At 42.6% G+C, this 17,070-nt stretch overlaps 1 pseudogene; it reads left to right on the forward strand.

The window, feature by feature from the left end:
- Positions 1–921: 921 nt before the first annotated feature.
- LOC101145111 (E3 ubiquitin-protein ligase makorin-1-like) lies at positions 922–3,354 on the forward strand (annotated as a pseudogene).
- Positions 3,355–17,070: the final 13,716 nt, after the last annotated feature.

Here is a 17,070-nt window from a genome sequence, read left to right on the forward strand (position 1 = left end):
TTTTCATATCTTAAGTGTCTTTAAAAAAGAAGGGTTTAATCAATCAAGTTTTCAAAAACTTTAACCTTTTTTTCTTATGCTTTTTTGCTCATGTATAAGAAATCTTTGCCTAAACCAAGGTCACAAAGATTTCTTCCCATGTTTTTTAGTTGCAGGTCTTACATTTATGTCTATGATTTTTTTTTTTTTTTGGTAGAGGCAGGGTCTCGCTCTGTGTCATCCAGGCATGATCATAGCTTACTGCAGCCTTGGACTCCTGGGCTAAAGTGATCCTCTTCCCTCAGCCTCCCAAGTAGCTAGGGTAGGACTACAGGTGCATGACACTATGCCGGGCTGATTTTTAAATTTTTTGTAGAGACAGAGTCTCGCATCATTGGCTCAGGCTGGTCTTGATCTCCTGGCCTAAAGCAATTCTCTCATCTTGACCTCCCAAAGTGCTGGTACTGTAAGCATGAGACACCACCATGGCTGACCCTCTGTGATCATTTTGAATTCATTGTTATTTTTGTTACAAGGTATAGATCAAGTGTGGAGTCCTAATTAGGGAAAAGGAGTGGCTGGCGTGACCAGGGGAAAGCAAAGAAATAAAGCAGATATGCTATAAGGTCTGCCTTTCCTCCTGGTCCAGGACATAGAAACCAAAATAGAAAGCAGATAAATTGTAAGTCTGCTGTACTCCTTCTGGTCCAGGACATATAGCCCTCCTGTGTAGATAATGTATAGAATTGACAGATTTCCTGCTTATCATCAAATGCTTCAATTTCTCATCAAACACCTCAGCAGACAGAAAAATGCAAGTTAGCTTCCTGCTACAGTTGCGTTATCCATCAGCCCAAGTTCCATTCTATAAAATCTGCAGCAAGTCTTTGTCTCCCAGCAGTCAGCTTCTCTCTTGCTGATTCAATCCATTGCTTTCTCGCAATGCATTTTCATACCTTCTCTAATAAATCTGCTTTCTTTACCTACAACTGTCTTGGTAAGTTCTTTTTACTCCTGTGCCACCAGCCCAGATAGTTGCCACTCACCCATGACTGTATGGGGGACTCTCTCCTTATGGGAAACACTCTCCCTTCTCACTTTCCCTTTCCCAACTTGGGACCCTTGGTGGACAAGTGTCTAAGCACAAAGACAACTCTAGGTCTCTGGCTAGAGCTATACTCCCATGGGACTAAACGGTGTCCATGTGGAAGCATCTGATGGCCACCTTCTGTTCAGGTGAGAAACCTGTTTATTCTGTCTTTAGTCTTTAGCAGCCGGCTTCTAGTATCTCCTGGCAATTGATGGTAACTGGCTGGAGCTGCTCTCTGGTGTTGCCTGAAGGCCAGAGAGTGAATAGGGCCAGCAGCCCTGCCTGCAAGGCAGAAAGGCTGTTCCTATATTTTCTGGTCGGTAGCCTCAATGCCTACGTGTGACGCAACTGACAGTGGAAGCTCATTCAGGGCAAATTCACAAGTTTTGGATGACTCCGATTTTCTCTTTCTCACTCTAAATTCTCCTGTGGAGTCAGCCAGCCCTCCTGTTCCAGCTAAATCAGCTGATCTCGGTCACCACCCCATCCCCAGGGATGGGCGGAGGGGGTGGCGGCAGCGACAGCAGGGGAGGTGGCTGGATTAAACAGGTCACCTGCAGGTATTTTATGCTGGGGTTTGTAAGGAAGGTGATAACTGTCGCTACTCCCATGACCTCTGACAGTCCGTGTGGTGTAGCGTGCAAGTATTTTCAGTGAGGGTACTGTATTTATGGAGACCGCTGCAGATATGAACATAGCAAGCCATTAAAACAGGAAGAAGCAGCTGCTAGAGAGCTAACTACAACATCATCCCTTGCTGCTTCCTCAAGTCTCTCATCATTAGTTGGACCACTTGTTGAAATGAATACAGGTGAAGCTGAGTCAAGAAATTCAAACTTTGCAATTGTAGGAGCAGGTTCAGAGGACTGGGTGCATGCTATTGAGTTTGTTCCTGGGCAACCCTATTTTGGCTATATTAGATTTTCAGTTCCCTTGTAGTTCATGTATCTGTCTTATTAGTTTGGACCTTTGCCACCCTCTTGAAAATTTTCAGCTGTGCCTTCCTGCACTGAAGCACCTCTGCAGGACTCAGTGACCAAGGAAGAATCAGAGAAAGAGAAAAACTGCTGTGGAAACCAAGAAGCAGCTGTGCCCCTGTGCTGCAGTGAGAGAGTGCTGAGATGGGGAGAACTGTGTGCCTCTCCATGGAGATTCATGTGACATGTGTGGACTGCAGGTCCTGCATCCCATGGCTGCTGCCCAGAGATCACAGCATTTAAAATTGTGCATTGAGGCCCATGAGAAGGACATGGAGCTCTCACTTGCTGTGCAGCGCAGCAAGGACGTGGTGTATGGGATCTGCATGGAGGTGGTCTATGAGAAAGCAAACCCCAGCGAGTGCCGCTTCGGGATCCTCTCCAACTGCAACCATGCCTACTGTCTCAAGTGCATTCGCAAGTGGAGGAGTGCTAAGCAATTTCAGAGCAAGATTATAAAGTCCTGCCCCGATTGCCAGATCACATCTAACTTTGTCATTCCAAGTGAGTCCTGGGTGGAAGAGAAAGAAGAGAAGCAGAAACTCATTCAGAAATACAAGTAGGCATTGAGCAACAAGGCTTGCAGGTATTTTGATGAAGGATGTGGGAGCTGCCCATTTGGAAGGAATTGTTTTTACAAGCATGCGTACTCTGATGGTCTTACAAAGGAGCCACAGAGACAGAAAGTGGGAACATCAAGCAGAAACTGGGTCCAATGAAGGAACCACTTCTGAGAACTCACTGAGGAAAGAGATAGCAGCAACCCTTTTGACAATGATGAAGAGGTTGTCACCTTTGAGGTGGGTGAGATGTTGCTTATGCTTTTGGCTGCAGGTGGGGATGATGAACTGGCAGACTCTGAAGATGAGTGGGACTTGTTTCATGATGAGCTGGAAGATTTTTATGATTTGGATCTATAGCAACCTTGTGTGGCGTGTGAACTGGTCTGCTGACCCCAGACAGCAGCTGTCCCCTGTGCTGGTGTGGCAGTGCCTGTGTTCTCTCCTAGGTAGGCCTATCAACTCCAGGTGTTGTAAAAATTTTTACCCAGGGCCTGTCTTCTCAACCCTTCACCTTCCCCCGAGGAGTGTGTTATTTTCCCTGTTGAAAACAGTTAAAGTTAGTTTTTTTAACACAATTAAAAAAAAAATCAGGTGATCTCAAACAGCCTCAAAATGGGGAATCTTTCCTTATCTGTTCCCTCTCCTGGGCTAGTACAGGCAGAGTTCTCCCTTCACCCACAATATCAAGGTTGTTTATTTTTGTTTATGTCTGAGAGTTCTAATATTTGTTCTCAATTGAATTGCATTGGCACCATTTTTTGGAAACAGTTGACTTTTTATTATTTGTGGCTCTGTTTCTGGAGTCTGTATTCTCTTTCTTTCATTGTTGTTGTTTGTTTGTTTTTTGGGGGATTTTTTTTTTTTTTTGAGACGGAGTCTCCCTCTGTTGCCCAGGCTGGAGTGCACTGGCACGATCTCGGCTCACTGCAAGCTCCGCCTCCAGGGTTGAAACGATTCTCCTGCCTCAGCCTTCCGAGCAGCTGGGATTACAGGCACCTGCCACCACACCTAATTTTTGTATTTTTAGTAGAGATGGGGTTTCACCATGTTGGTCAGGCTGGTCTTGAACTCCTGAGCTCAAGTGATCTGCCTGCCTAGGCCTCCCAAAGTGCTGGGATTATAGTTGTGAGCCACTGTGCCTGGCCTGGAGTCTGTATTCTCTTTTGTTGATCTGTGCCAGTCCTTTTGCGAGTATGCCCCCCTTGATTACTATTCCTTTAAAATAAGTCTTGTATTCAGAATGTGAATCTCCCAAGCTTATTCCTTTTCACAATTGTATTGGATATTCTAAGTCCTTTGCTGCTTATAACTTTAGAGTCTACCTTTCTATCTTCAAAACTTGCTGTGACTTTGTGTGTGGTTGCATTAACTCTGAGGATCAATTTTAAACCTCTTTCTGTATTCCAAACTCATGTAACCAATGGTGCGATATATAATTCCACCTGTATCTTCACAGATGTTAAATACCCATTTCCTTTTTCTTGTTCTTTTTATCTTAGTATATAGCATCATCATCTAACCATTTGCTCATGCAGCCTCTCTATGTACAATTGCACACAAAAATGACAGTGAAAAATGTTCCCTTCTCTCACAGGGATTAGCTTCCCAGTCTGAACCTCATTGCTTTACCTCTATGTAGGTCATCTGTTAGATTGTTCTCATCTGTTTTGCTCCTTAAGACATTCCCACTCTTCTGGAATATTGCTTCTGAAAGACAAGTTTGATCATGTGTAATACTTCCAGGGCTTACATGCATCCTTTGTTGGTTCCCTCTTAACCTAGCAGAGAACTGTGATGAGGTTTGTATATCCTAGAGAGTTCTCAGGATGGTCCACTAAGGTGTAGGAAAGGTGGCAGAAAGCCTAACTAAAATAACTTTATCTAAAACAGAGACACTAAATCTTATCCATAGTATATTAGCTGACAGTCTATGTATATAATTTATAAATAAATATACATGCATTAGGGCATGAGAATAATATTTGTACCAATTATATGAGTACCCCAAAGTATAAGACAATGGCAGAGCCATAATAGGGTACTTTATAACATTTAAACTCTCAACAATAAACAGAATACAAATTTGTTTTCAAAGGCATTTTCCACAGTACAGTTTCTAAACCCTTCAGATTAATTAGAAATGTGCTGTTATATCACTTCTTGGCCTTTTGGCTAAGATCAAGTGTAGAAATGTGCTGTTACAGGCGTCAGTCATTCCAGGATGTGACTGTGGAATTCACCCAGGAGGAGTGGCAGCACCTGGGCCTTGTTGAGAGGACCCTGTACAGAGACGTGGTGCTGGAGAACTACAGCCACCTCGTCTCAGTGGGTGAGCACAGCTTACCATGGTGTTCCCTCCAGAGTGCAGTTATGTTTCTCCTCTCTTTTTCACCTCCTTTTTATTTATTTATTTGAGACGGAGTTTCGCTCTTGTTGCCCAGGCTGGAGTGCAACGGTGCAGTCTTGGCTCACTGCAACCTCCACCTCCTGGGTTCAAGTGATTCTCCTGCCTCAGCCTCCCTAGTAGCTGGAATTACAGGTGGCCGCCACCATGCCCAGCTAATTTTTGTATTTTTGTATCTATACTTTTTTGAGACAGAGTCTCGCTCTGTCGCCCAGGCTGGAGTGCAGTGGCACGATCTCAGCTCACTGCAACCTCCGCCTCCCGGGTTCAAGCAATTCTGCCTCAGCCTCCTGAGTAGCTGGGACTACAGGTGCGTGCCACCGCACCTGGCTAGTTTTTGTATTTTTAGTAGGGATGGTGTTTCACCATGTTGGCCAGGCTGGTCTGGAACTCCTGACCTTGTGATCCACCAGCCTCAGCCTCCCAAAGTGCTGGGATTACCGGTGTGAGCCACTGTACCCGGCCCTCCCTTTTAATTTTTAAATCACTTGTATTGAGGTGTGACTAACAGAAAATAAAAGTTATTAAGTTTCAGTGTACAATTTGATGAATTTCAGAAATGTATATAGGTGATTACCACTACCAAAATCATGGCAAAATATTTCCGTCACCCCGAAAGATTTCCTTGTAGCCCTTTGCAGTCATTCGCCCTCTCAGCCCCTCACAATCAGTGATCTGTTTTCTTTCACAGTAGTTTTGCCTTAGAAATTTTATATACATTATATTTACACTTTTTTCTTCCTGCTTCCACTTAGCATAATGCTTTTGAGATTCATATGTGTTTTTGTGTATATCATTCTTCTCATTCCTGAGTAGTGTTCCTTAGCATGCATATACCACAATTTGTTATGCATTACCAGTTGATGGGCATGTAAGTTTTGTCCCCTTTGGGGTATTATGAGTAGAGCTGCTATGGCCACTTGAGTACAAGTCTTTGTGTTGACATTTGTTTTCATTTCTCTTGTGTAAATACCTAGGAGTAAGGTATTATCCGTCTTACAGGTGTGTGTGTAACACTGTCAGAAACTGCCAGCGTTTCCAGTGTTGCTCTGCCGGTTTGCTTGTGTGTTAGCAATGTACGATAGTTCTAGTTGCACCACATCCTCACCAACATTTTGTATTGTCTTAAAAAAAGAAACATTATAGTGGGTGTCATTGGGTTTTAATTTGTATTTTCCTGATGATTAATGAAGGGGAGCATCTTTTCATGTTTCACACTTCTGGAAGTGTGTTAAAATATTTAGCCCCTTTTTTTGTCTTGTTGAGTTGAAAGAATTCTTTATATAATCTAGATACAAGCCCATTATCAGATAAAGATTTTGCTAATGTTTTCTCCCCGTGGGTTGCTTGCTCTTTTCTTTCTTTTCTTTTTTTTTTTTTTGTTGTTGAAACAGGGTCTCACTTCGTCACTCAGGTTGGAGTGCAATGGTGTGATCAAGGCTTACTGCAGCCTTGAACTCCTGGGCTCAAGAGATCCTCCTGTCTCAGCCTCCCAGTGTTGGGATTATAGGCATGAGCCACTGTCCCTGGCCTTTATTTTCTTAATAGTGTCTCGGAAGAGCAAAGTTTTTCATTTGTTTTTAAATATGTCATTGTTTTTTATTTTATATTTCATGGTTTGTGTGTCCTTTTAAATAAATTTTTGCCTAGTCCAAGGCCATTGAGATTTTATCCTATGTTTTCCTGAAGAAATTTTAGGTTTTACATGTAGGCCTATGGTTCATTTACAGTTAATTTTTCTATATAATGTGAAATAAGATTTTGGTTATTTTTTTACATCTTGATGTCCAATTATATTGGCACCATTTGCCGGAAGGATTATTATTTTCCCATTGGACTGCCATGGCACCTTTGTAAAAAACAAATTGACCATATGTCGGTAGTTCTGTGTCTGGACTCTGTTCTGTTTAATGGATTTGTATGTCTGTAAGTCATCTTTCTTACAACGTAGCTTTGTGGAAAGTTATTGAATGTTTTGGTCTTCTAAGTATGCTCTTCATTTAAAAATTCTTTTGATTATTATACCATTCTTTGTTGTTCCACATAAATTTTAGAATTGTTAATTTCCCCAAAAACTTGTTGAAATCCTGGTTGAGATTCTCTTGAATCTTTTTTTTTTTTTTTTTTTTGAGATGGAGGCTTGCTTTGTTGCCCAGGCTGGAGTGCAGTGGCTTGATCTTGGCTCACTGCAATCTCCACCTCCCTGCAACCTTTGCCTCCTAGGCTCAAGCGATTCTCATGTCTCAGCCTTCCAAGTAGCTGGGATTACAGGTGAGTACCACCACGCTTGGCTACTTTTTTTTGTATTTTTATTAGAGATGGGGTTTCCCCATGTTGACCAGGCTGGTCTTGAACTCCTGACCTCAAGCTATTGGTTTGCCTTGGCCTCCCAAAGTGCTGGAATTACAGCCGTGAGCCACGGTGCCCAGCTGTCTTGAATTTTAATAATAGTCTGAGGTAGTCTGAGGGGGGATTTTCATCTTAACAATATTAAGTCTTCTGATCCATTAATGTATCCTTTGCCTCCTTTTATTTAGGTCTTTAATTTTTTTTTTGCAATTATTTGTAGCCTTCAGTATACTTTTTTTTTTTTTTTTTTTGAGATGAAGTCTCCCTCTGTCGCCCAGGCTGGAGTGCAATGGCGTGATCTCCACTTACTGCAACCTCTGACTCCCGGGTTCAAGCGATTCTCCTATCTCGGCCTCCCAAGTACCTGGGATTAGAGGTGTGGGCCACCATGCCCACCTAATTTTTGTATTTTTAGTAGAGACGGGGTTTCACCATGTTGGCCAGGATGGTCTCCAACTTGTGACCTCAGGTTATCGGCCTGCCTCGGCCTCCCAAAGTGCTGGGATTACAGCCGTGAGCCACTGTGCCCGGCCCAGTATACGTTTTATACATATTTTGTTACATGTGTTTCATGATTTTGATATTATAAATAATATGCATTTTACCATTTTAATTTTTAATTATTTGTTGGATGTTTGTAGAACTCCAGATGATTTATGTATATTACATTATGTTTTGTTTAATTTTAATTTTGTTTTGAGGCGGAGTCTTGCTCTGTCTCCCAGGCTAGACTATGGTGTGATCTCAGCTCACTGCAACCTCCGCCTCCTGGGTTCAAGCCGTTCTCCTGACTCAGCCTCCCAAGTAGCTGGGATTACAGGCATACACCACCATGCCTAGCTAATTTTTGTAGTTTAGTAGAGACAGGGTTTCACCATGCTGGCCAGGCTGTTCTCAAACTCCCTACCTCAGGTGGTCCACCCACCTCGGCCTCCCAAAGTGCTGGGATTACAGGCGTGAGCCACCATGCCTGGCCACATTATGTTTCGTTATAACTTTGCTAATTTTATTTATTCTAGTAAATATTTTGGAGGTTCCCTAGAATGTTTTGTGCCCACAATTATCTATACATAAAGATATATTTACTTCTTCCTTTCCCAACTGTATGTCTTTTTTTTTTTCTTTAATAATTGGCTAGGACTACCAATATAACTTTTTTTTTTTTTTACATTTTTATTTATTTATTTATTTTTTTACTTTGGAAGAATCTTTTTTTTTTTTTCTAATTATAGTTTAAGTTTTAGGGTACATGTGCACATTGTGCAGGTTAGTTACATATGTATACATGTGCCATGCTGGGGCACAGCACCCACTAACTCGTCATCTAGCATTAGGTATATCTCCCAGTGCTATCCCTCCCCCCTCCCCCCACCCCACCACAGTCCCCAGAGTGTGATATTCCCCTTCCTGTGTCCATGTGATCTCATTGTTCAATTCCCACCTGTGAGTGAGAATATGCGGTGTTTGGTTTTTTGTTCTTGCAATAGTTTACTGAGAATGATGATTTCCAATTTCATCCATGTCCCTACAAAGGACATGAACTCATCATTTTTAATGGCTGCATAGTATTCCATGGTGTATATGTGCCACATTTTCTTAATCCAGTCTATCATTGTTGGACATTTGGGTTGGTTCCAAGTCTTTGCTATTGTGAATAATGCTGCAATAAACATACGTGTGCATGTGTCTTTATAGCAGTATGATTTATACTCCTTTGGGTATATACCCAGTAATGGGATGGCTGGGTCAAATGGTATTTCTAGTTCTAGATCCCTGAGGAATCGCCACACTGACTTCCACAATGGTTGAACTAGTTTACAGTCCCACCAACAGTGTAAAAGTGTTCCTATTTCTCCACATCCTCTCCAGCACCTGTTGTTTCCTGACTTTTTAATGATTGCCATTCTAACTGGTGTGAGATGGTATCTCATAGTGGTTTTGATTTGCATTTCTCTGATGGCCAGTGATGATGAGCATTTTTTCATGTGTTTTTTGGCTGCATAAATGTCTTCTTTTGAGAAGTGTCTGTTCATGTCCTTCGCCCACTTTTTGATGGGGTTGTTTGTTTTTTTCTTGTAAATTTGTTTGAGTTCATTGTAGATTCTGGATATTAGCCCTTTGTCAGATGAGTAGGTTGTGAAAATTTTCTCCCATTTTGTAGGTTGCCTGTTCACTCTGATGGTAGTTTCTTTTGCTGTGCAGAAGCTCTTTAGTTTAATTAGATCCCATTTGTCAATTTTGTCTTTTGTTGCCATTGCTTTTGGTGTTTTGGACATGAAGTCCTTGCCCATGCCTATGTCCTGAATGGTAATGCCTAGGTTTTCTTCTAGGGTTTTTATTGTTTAACGTTTAAATCTTTAATCCATCTTGAATTGATTTTTGTATAAGGTGTAAGGAAGGGATCCAGTTTCAGCTTTCTACATGTGTCTAGCCAGTTTTCCCAGCACCATTTATTAAATAGGGAATCCTTTCCCCATTGCTTGTTTTTCTCAGGTTTGTCAAAGATCAGATAGTTGTAGGTATGTGGCATTATTTCTGAGGGCTCTGTTCTGTTCCATTGATCTATATCTCTGTTTTGGTACCAGTACCATGCTGTTTTGGTTACCGTAGCCTTGTAGTATAGTTTGAAGTCAGGTAGTGTGATGCCTCCAGCCTTGTTCTTTTGGCTTAGGATTGACTTGGCAATGCAGGTTCTTTTTTGGTTCCATATGAACTTTAAAGTAGTTTTTTCCAATTCTGTGAAGAAAGATATTGGTAGCTTGATGGGGATGGCATTGAATCTGTAAATTACCTTGGGTAGTATGGCCATTTTCACGATATTGATTCTTCCTACCCATGAGCATGGAATGTTCTTCCATTTGTTTGTATCCTCTTTTATTTCCTTGAGCAGTGGTTTGTAGTTCTCCTTGAAGACGTCCTTCACATCCCTTGTAAGTTGGATTCCTAGGTATTTTATTCTCTTTGAAGCAATTGTGAATGGGAGTTCACTCATGATTTGGCTCTCTGTTTGTCTGTTGTTGGTGTATAAGAATGCTTGTGATTTTTGTACATTGATTTTGTATCCTGAGACTTTGCTGTAATTGCTTATGAGCTTAAGGAGATTTTGGGCTGAGACAATGGGGTTTTCTAGATATACAATCATGTCGTCTGCAAACATGGACAATTTGATTTCCTCTTTTCCTAATTGAATACCCTTTATTTCCTTCTCCTGCCTAATTGCCCTGGCCAGAACTTCCAACACTATGTTGAATAGGAGTGGTGAGAGAGGTCATCCCTGTCTTGTGCCAGTTTTCAAAGGGAATGCTTCCAGTTTTTGCCCATTCAGTATGATATTGGCTGTGGGTTTGTCATAGATAGCTCTTATTATTTTGAAATACGTCCCATCAATACCTAATTTATTGAGAGTTTTTAGCATGAAGGGTTGTTGAATTTTGTCACAGGCGTTTTCTCGTCTATTGAGATAATCATGTGGTTTTTGTCTTTGGCTCTGTTTATATGCTGGATTACATTTATTGATTTGCGGATATTGAACCAGCCTTGCATCCCAGGGATGAAGCCCACTTGATCATGGTGGAGAAGCTTTTTGATGTGCTGCTGGATTCGGTTTGCCAGTATTTTATTGAGGATTTTTGCATCAATGTTCATCAAGGATATTGGTCTAAAATTCTCTTTTTTGGTTGTGTCTCTGCCCGGCTTTGGTATCAGAATGATGCTGGCCTCATAAAATGAGTTAGGGAGGATTCCCTTTTTTTCTATTGATTGGAATAGTTTCAGAAGGAATGGTACCAGTTCCTCCTTGTACCTCTGGTAGAATTCGGCTGTAAATCCATCTGGTCCTGGACTCTTTTTGGTTGGTAAACTATTGATTATTGCCACGATTTCAGCTCCTGTTATTGGTCTATTCAGAGATTCAACTTCTTCCTGGTTTAGTCTTGGGAGAGTGTATGTGTCGAGGAATTTATCCATTTCTTCTAGATTTTCTAGTTGATTTGCGTAGAGGTGTTTGTAGTATTCTCTGATGGTAGTTTATATTTCTGTGGGATCAGTGGTGATATCCCCTTTATCATTTTTTATTGTGTCTATTTGATTCTTCTCTCTTTTTTTCTTTATTCGTCTTGCTAGCGGTCTATCAATTTTGTTGATCCTTTCAAAAAACCAGCTCCTGGATTCATTGATTTTTTGAAGGGTTTTTTGTGTCTCTATTTCCTTCAGTTCTGCTCTGATTTTAGTTATTTCTTGCCTTCTGCTAGCTTTTGAATGTGTTTGCTCTTGCTTTTCTAGTTCTTTTAATTGTGATGTTAGGGTGTCAATTTTGGATCTTTCCTGCTTTCTCTTGTGGGCATTTAGTGCTATAAATTTTCCTCTACACACTGCTTTGAATGCGTCCCAGAGATTCTGGTATGTTGTGTCTTTGTTCTCGTTGGTTTCAAAGAACATCTTTATTTCTGCCTTCATTTCGTTATGTACCCAGTAGTCATTCAGGAGCAGGTTGTTCAGTTTCCATGTAGTTGAGCGGCTTTGAGTGAGATTCTTAATCCTGAGTTCTAGTTTGATTGCACTGTGGTCTGAGAGATAGTTTGTTATAATTTCTGTGGAGAGCTTTACTTCCAACTATGTGGTCAATTTTGGAACAGGTGTGGTGTGATGCTGAAAAAAATGTATATTCTGTTGATTTCGGGTGGAGAGTTCTGTAGATGTCTATTAGGTCCACTTGGTGCAGAGCTGAGTTCAATTCCTGGGTATCCTTGTTGACTTTATGTCTCGTTGATCTGTCTAATGTTGACAGTCGGGTGTTAAAGTCTCCCATTATTAATGTGTGGGAGTCTAAGTCTCTTTGTAGGTCACTCAGGACTTGCTTTATGAATCTGGGTGCTCCTGTATTGGGTGCATATATATTTCGGATAGTTAGCTCTTCTTGTTGAATTGATCCCTTTACCATTATGTAATGGCCTTCTTTGTCTCTTTTGATCTTTGTTGGTTTAAAGTCTGTTTTATCAGAGACTAGGATTGCAACCCCTGCCTTTTTTTGTTTTCCATTTGCTTGGTAGATCTTCCTCCATCCTTTTATTTTGAGCCTATGTGAGTCTCTGCATGTCAGATGGGTTTCCTGAATACAACACACTGATGGGTCTTGACTCTTTATCCAATTTGCCAGTCTGTGTCTTTTAATTGGAGAATTTAGTCCATTTACATTTAAAGTTAATATTGTTACGTGTGAAGTTGATCCTGTCATTATGATGTTAGCTGGTGATTTTGCTCGTTAGTTGATGCAGTTTCTTCCTAGTCTCGATGGTCTTTACATTTTGGCATGATTTTGCAGTGGCTGGTACCGGTTGTTCCTTTCCATGTTTAGTGCTTCCTTCAGGAGCTCTTTTAGGGCAGGCCTGGTGGTGACAAAATCTCTCAGCATTTGCTTGTCTGTAAAGTATTTTATTTCTCCTTCGCTTATGAAGCTTAGTTTGGCTGGATATGAAATTCTGGGTTGAAAATTCTTTTCTTTAAGAATGTTGAATATTGGCCCCCACTCTCTTCTGGCTTGTAGGGTTTCTGCCGAGAGATCCGCTGTTAGTCTGATGGGCTTCCCTTTGAGGGTAACCCGACCTTTCTCTCTGGCTGCCCTTAACATTTTTTCCTTCATTTCAACTTTGGTGAATCTGACAATTATGTGTCTTGGAGTTGCTCTTCTCGAGGAGTATCTTTGTGGCGTTCTCTGTATTTCCTGAATCCGAACGTTGGCCTGCCTTGCTAGATTGGGGAAGTTCTCCTGGATAATATCCTGCAGAGTGTTTTCCAACTTGGTTCCATTCTCCCCATCACTTTCAGGTACACCAATCAGACGTAGATTTGGTCTTTTCACATAGTCCCATGTTTCTTGGAGGCTTTGCTCATTTCTTTTTATTCTTTTTTCTCTAAACTTCCCTTCTCACTTCATTTCATTCATTTCATCTTCCATCACTGATACCCTTTCTTCCAGTTGATCGCATCGGCTCCTGAGGCTTCTGCATTCTTCACGTAGTTCTTGAGCCTTGGTTTTCAGCTCCATCAGCTCCTTTAAGCACTTCTCTGTATTGGCTATTCTAGTTATACATTCTTCTAAATTTTTTTCAAAGTTTTCAACTTCTTTGCCTTTGGTTTGAATGTCCTCCCGTAGCTCAGAGTAATTTGATCGTCTGAAGCCTTCTTCTCTCAGCTTGTCAAAGTCATTCTGCATCCAGCTTTGTTCCGTTGCTGGTGAGGAACTGCGTTCCTTTGGAGGAGGAGGGACGGTCTGCGTTTTAGAGTTTCCAGTTTTTCTGTTCTGTTTTTTCCCCATCTTTGTGGTTTTATCTACTTTTGGTCTTTGATGATGGTGATGTACAGATGGGTTTTCGGTGTGGATGTCCTTTCTGTTTGTTAGTTTTCCTTCTAACAGACAGGACCCTCAGCTGCAGGTCTGTTGGAATACCCTGCCGTGTGAGGTGTCAGTGTGCCCCTGCTGGGGGGTGCCTCCCAGTTAGGCTGCTCGGGGTTCAGGGGTCAGGGACCCACTTGAGGAGGCAGTCTGCCGGTTCTCAGATCTCTAGCTGCGTGCTGGGAGAACCACTGCTCTCTTCAAAGCTGTCAGACAGTGACATTTACGTCTGCAGAGGTTACTGCTGTCTTTTTGTTTGTCTGTGCCCTGCCCCCAGAGGTGGAGCCTACAGTGGCAGGCAGGCCTCCTTGAGCTGTGGTGGGCTCCACCCAGTTCGAGCTTCCTGGCTGCTTTGTTTACCTAAGCAAGCCTGGGCAATGGCAGGCGCCCCTCCCCCAGCCTCGCTGCCGCCTTGCAGTTTGATCTCAGATTGCTGTGCTAGCAATCAGTGAGACTCCGTGGGTGTAGGACCCTCCGAGCGAGGTGTGGGATATAGTCTCGTGGTGCGCCGTTTTTTTTTTTTTTTTTTTTTTTTTTTTTTGAGACGGAGTCTCGCTCTGTCGCCCAGGCTGGAGTGCAGTGGCGCGATGTCGGCTCACTGCAAGCTCCGCCTCCTGGGTTCTCGCCATTCTCCTGCCTCAGCCTCCCGAGTACCTGGGACTACAGGCGCCCGCCACCACGCCCGGCTAATTTTTAGTATTTTTAGTAGAGACGGGGTTTCACCGTGTTAGCCAGGATGGTCTCGATCTCCTGACCTCGTGATCCACCCGCCTCGGCCTCCCAAAGTGCTGGGATTACAGGCGTGAGCCACCGCGCCCGGCCGGTGCGCCGTTTTTTAAGCCGGTCTGAAAAGCGCAATATTCGGGTGGGAGTGACCCGATTTTCCAGGTGCGTCCGTCACCCCTTTCTTTGACTCGGAAAGGGAACTCCCTGACCTCTTGCACTTCCCAGGTGAGGCAATGCCTTGCCCTGCTTCGGCTCACGCACAGTGCGCACACCCACTGTCCTGTGCCCACTGTCTGGCACTCCCTAGTGAGATGAACCCGGTACCTCAGATGGAAATGCAGAAATCACCCGTCTTCTGCGTCGCTAATGCTGGGAGCTGTAGACCGGAGCTGTTCCTACTCGGCCATCTTGGCTCCTCCCCCCAATATAACTTTGACTACAAGTGGTGACAGAGGACATCCATGTCTTGTTTCTTTTGTTTTTTTTTTTTTTTTTGAAACAGAGTCTCACTGTGTTGCTCAGGCTGGAGTGCAGTGGTGCAATCTTGGCCACTGCAACCTTCACCTCCTGGTTCAAGCGATTCTCCTGCCTCAGCCTCTGGAGTAGCTGGGATTACAGGCACCACCACCATGCCTGGCTAATTTTGTATTTTTAGTAGAGATGGAGTTTTGCCATGTTGACCAGGCTGGTCTCGAACTCCTAACTTCAAGTAATCCATCTGCCTCAGCCTCCCAAAGTGCTGGGATTACAGGCATGAGCCAATGTGCCCACCCCCATGTCTTGTTTCTAATCTTGGAGGGAAAACATTCAAACTGCACTGTGATATAGTGAACTAAGTTAATTGTATATGTTTTATGATTCTACTGATCAGTTTGTGGAAATTCCCTAGTCTACTGAAATCTTGTTTTCATTCTTTGATAAATACCATCATTGAATTTTGTCAAATATTTTTTCTGATTCTACTGAAATAATCATATGGTTTTTCTTTTTTATTCAGCTAATATTGTGAATTCCATTGGTTTTTTGAACGTTCATCTAACCTTGAGTTCCTGGGATGAACCTCACTTGTTTGTGCTATATTATTTTTATGTTGCTGGATATGACTCACTAGCATTTTAAGGACTTTTGCACCTATATTTATAAAGGATATTTGTAGATTTTCTTGCCTTGTCTTCATATTGATTTGCTCTCTTGTTGCAATACCTGGTTTGTAAAATGAGTTTGACCATTTCTACTATTTTCTAGAAGAGATTGGATAGGATTGATATATTTCTTCCTTATATGTTTGGTAGGATTCACCCCAGAATCATTCTGGACCTACAGGTTTCTTTGTGGGAAAGTTTTTATTTAAAGTGTGGTTTCTTGGCTGGGCACGGTGGCTCATGCCTGTAATCCCAGCACTTTGGGAGGCCAAGGCATGTGGATTGCTTGAGTCCAGGAGTTCAAGACCAGCCTGGGCAACATGGCAAAACCCTTTGTCTACTAAAAATACAAAAATTAGTTGGGCATGGTGGCAGACATCTATAATCCAAGCTACTCAAGAGGCTGAGGTGGGAGGATCGCTTGATCACAGATAGCAGAGTTTGCAGCGAGCTGAGATCGTACCATTGCACTCCAGCCTGAGCAACACAACAAGACCCTGTCTTAAAAAAAAAAGTATAATTTCTTTATTAGTCATAATACTATTTGGGTTGTCTTTTTTTTTTTGAGACAGGTTCTGGCTCTGTTGCCCAGGCTGGAGTGTGATTGTAATGGTGTGATCATGGCTCACTGCAACCTCAACATCCCATGTTCAAGTGATCCTCCTGCCTCAGCCTTCCAAAGTGCTAGGATTACAGGCATGAGCCACTGCACCCATCCGGTTATCTCTTTTTTTATTATAGTAAAATATACGTAACAAAATTTACCATTTTTTTTTTCCCTTCAAGATGGGGTCTTGCTCTGTTGCCTGGGTTGGAGTGAAGTGGCATAATCATGACTCACTACAGAATTGAACTCGTGGGCTCAAGTAATCTTCCCCCACCTCGGGCTCCTGAGTAGCTGGGACTACAGGCATGTGCCAATATACTTGGCTAATTTTTAAATTTATTTTTATTTATGTATTTATTTTTTTTGAGATGGAGTCTCGCTCTTGTCGCCCAGGCTGGACTGCAGTGGCGCGATCTCGGCTCACTGCAAGCTCCACCTCCTGGGTTCACGCCATTCTTCCGTCTCAGCCTCCTGAGTAGCTGGGACTACAGGCACCCGCCACCACGCCCGGCTAATTTTTTTTGTATTTTTAGTAGAGACGGGTTTCACCGTGTTAGCCAGGATGGTCTCGATTTCCTGACCTCATGATCCATCCGGCTCGGCCTCCCAAAGTGCTGGGATTACAGGCATGAGCCACTGTGCCCGGCCAATTTATTCTTTTTTATAAAGGTGGGGTCTCCCTATGTTGCTCAAGCTGGTCTCGAACTGCTGAGCTCAAGGAATCCTCCCATCTCAACCTCCCAAAGTAGTGGGATTACAGGTGTGAGCCACTGTGTCTGGCCTGAAATTTACCATTTTAACTCTACAGTTTTGTGGCATTAGCTACATTTGTACTGTTATAC

This window comes from Gorilla gorilla, chromosome 13, assembly GCF_029281585.2.
Source record: "Gorilla gorilla gorilla isolate KB3781 chromosome 13, NHGRI_mGorGor1-v2.1_pri, whole genome shotgun sequence".
NCBI lineage: Eukaryota > Metazoa > Chordata > Mammalia > Primates > Hominidae > Gorilla > Gorilla gorilla.